At 48.9% G+C, this 2,500-nt stretch overlaps 1 protein-coding gene and 7 non-coding genes across 9 annotated transcripts in view; all 8 read right to left on the bottom strand.

Annotated features, from left to right (window-relative positions):
- chrm3a (cholinergic receptor, muscarinic 3a) overlaps window positions 1–2,500 on the bottom strand; it is a 53,570-nt gene that overhangs the window by 11,036 nt on the left and 40,034 nt on the right. The gene's annotated exons all lie outside the window — the stretch shown is intronic.
- On the bottom strand, window positions 314–385 carry trnap-ugg (transfer RNA proline (anticodon UGG)). Its single transcript has one exon. It is a non-coding gene; the product is annotated as a tRNA-Pro (tRNA).
- On the bottom strand, window positions 504–575 carry trnap-agg (transfer RNA proline (anticodon AGG)). Its single transcript has one exon. It is a non-coding gene; the product is annotated as a tRNA-Pro (tRNA).
- trnap-ugg (transfer RNA proline (anticodon UGG)) lies at window positions 697–768 on the bottom strand. The gene has a single exon. It is a non-coding gene; the product is annotated as a tRNA-Pro (tRNA).
- On the bottom strand, window positions 890–961 carry trnap-agg (transfer RNA proline (anticodon AGG)). The gene has a single exon. It is a non-coding gene; the product is annotated as a tRNA-Pro (tRNA).
- On the bottom strand, window positions 1,083–1,154 carry trnap-cgg (transfer RNA proline (anticodon CGG)). The gene has a single exon. It is a non-coding gene; the product is annotated as a tRNA-Pro (tRNA).
- Window positions 1,661–1,732, bottom strand: trnap-ugg (transfer RNA proline (anticodon UGG)). Its single transcript has one exon. It is a non-coding gene; the product is annotated as a tRNA-Pro (tRNA).
- trnap-ugg (transfer RNA proline (anticodon UGG)) lies at window positions 2,051–2,122 on the bottom strand. The gene has a single exon. It is a non-coding gene; the product is annotated as a tRNA-Pro (tRNA).

Here is a 2,500-nt window from a genome sequence, read left to right as displayed (position 1 = left end):
CATGTGCTACAGTGTTAAATTAGTAGTTGTCTCATGGGTTCTTATGGGACAATGTACGAGACGCCCAGGCCCAAGGTTGGTCAATGGCTCAAATAAATGGGGAAGACGGCCAATAAACGAGGGCTCGTCAGGGATTTGGACCCGGGACCTCTCGCACCCGAAGCGAGAATCATACGACTAGACCAACGAGCCATATACTAATTTGTGAAATTGATAGATGTCGCATGGGTCGTCATGGGAAAATCTGCAAGAGAAACCAAGGCCCAAGGTTGGTCAATGGCTCAAGTAAATGGGGAAGACGGCCAATAAACGTGGGCTCATCCGGGATTTGAACCCGGGACCTCTCGCACCCAAAGCGAGAATCATACGACTAGACCAACGAGCCATATACTAATCTGTGAAATTGTTAATTGTCACATGGGTTCTTATGGGACAATGTACAAAAAAAGCCAAGGCCCAAGGCCCAATGGCTCAAGTAAATGGGGAAGACGGCCAATAAACAAGGGCTCGTCCGGGATTTGAACCCGGGACCTCTCGCACCCTAAGCGAGAATCATACGCCTAGACCAACGAGCCATGTGCTACAGTATTAAATTAGTAGTTGTCACATGGGTTCTTATGGGACAATGTACAAGAGAAGCCAAGTCTCAAGGTTGGTCAATGGCTCAAGTAAATGAGGAAGACAGCCAATGAACGAGGGCTCGTCCGGGATTTGAACCCGGGACCTCTCGCACCCAAAGCGAGAATCATACGCCTAGACCAACGAGCCATGTGCTACAGTGTTAAATTAGTAGTTGTCTCATGGGTTCTTATGGGACAATGTACAAGAGACGCCCAGGCCCAAGGTTGGTCAATGGCTCAAATAAATGGGGATGACGGCCAATAAACAAGGGCTCGTCCGGGATTTGAACCCGGGACCTCTCGCACCCTAAGCGAGAATCATACGCCTAGACCAACGAGCCATGTGCTACAGTGTTAAGTTATTAGTTTTCACATGGGTTCTTATGGGACAATGTACAAGAGAAGCCAAGGGCCAAGGTTGGTCAATGGCTCAAGTAAATGAGGAAGACGGCCAATAAACGAGGGCTCGTCCGGGATTTGAACCCGGGACCTCTCGCACCCGAAGCGAGAATCATACGACTAGACCAACGAGCCATGTGCTAAAGTGTTAAATCATTAATGTCACATGGGTTCTTATGGGACAATGTACAAGAGAAGCCAAGGCCCAAGGTTGGTCAATGGCTCAAGTAAATGGGGAAGAAGGCCAATAAGCGAGGGCTCGTTCGGGATTTGAACGCGGGACCTCTCGCACCCTAAGCGAGAATCATACGCCTAGACCAACGAGCCATGTGCTACAGTGTTAAATTAGTAGTTGTCTCATGGGTTCTTATGGGACAATGTACAAGAGACGCCCAGGCCAAAGGTTGGTCAATGGCTCAAATAAATGGGGAAGACGGCCAATAAACGAGGGCTCGTCAGGGATTTGGACCAGGGACCTCTCGCACCCGAAGCGAGAATCATACGACTAGACCAACGAGCCATATACTAATTTGTGAAATTGATAGATGTCGCATGGGTCGTCATGGGAAAATCTGCAAGAGAAACCAAGGCCCAAGGTTGGTCAATGGCTCAAGTAAATGGGGAAGACGGCCAATAAACGCGGGCTCGTCCGGGATTTGAACCCGGGACCTTTCGCACCCAAAGCGAGAATCATACGACTAGACCAACGAGCCATATACTAATCTGTGAAATTGTTAATTGTCACATGGGTTCTTATGGGACAATGTACAAAAAAAGCCAAGGCCCAAGGCCCAATGCCCAATGGCTCAAGTAAATGGGGAAGACGGCCAATATACGAGGGCTCGTCCGGGATTTGAACACGGGACCTCTCGCACCCAAAGCGAGAATCATACGCCTAGACCAACAAGCCATGTGCTACATTATTACATTAGTAGTTGTCACATGGGTTCTTATGGGACAATGTACAAGAGAAGCCAAGTCTCAAGGTTGGTCAATGGCTCAAGTAAATGGGGAAGAGGGCCAATAAACGAGGGCTCGTCCGGGATTTGAACCCGGGACCTCTCGCACCCAAAGCGAGAATCATACGCCTAGACCAACGAGCCATATACGCAGTTGTGAAATTGTTAGATGTCACATGGGCCGTCACGGGACAATGAAAAGCCAAGAGCCATGGTTGGACAATGGCTCGAGTAAATGAAATGGGGAAGACACCCAACAAACAAAGACTCGTCCGGGTTTTGAACCAGGGAACTCTCGCCAGCGAGAATCATACGCCTAGACCAACGAGCCATGTGCTACAGTGTTAAATTAGTAGTTGTCACATGGGTTCTTATGGGACAATGTACAAGAGAATTCAAGGCCCAAGGTTGGTCAATGGCTCAAGTAAATGGGGAAGACAGCCAATAAACGAGAACTCGTCCGGGATTTGAAACAGGGACCTCTCGCAGCCAAAGCGAGAATCATACGACTAGACCAACGGG

This window comes from Syngnathus typhle, linkage group LG8 (genome assembly GCF_033458585.1).
Source record: "Syngnathus typhle isolate RoL2023-S1 ecotype Sweden linkage group LG8, RoL_Styp_1.0, whole genome shotgun sequence".
Taxonomy (NCBI): domain Eukaryota; kingdom Metazoa; phylum Chordata; class Actinopteri; order Syngnathiformes; family Syngnathidae; genus Syngnathus; species Syngnathus typhle.
The sequence above is the reverse complement of the archived record's forward strand: the minus strand, read 5'-3'. Positions and strand labels throughout refer to the sequence as shown.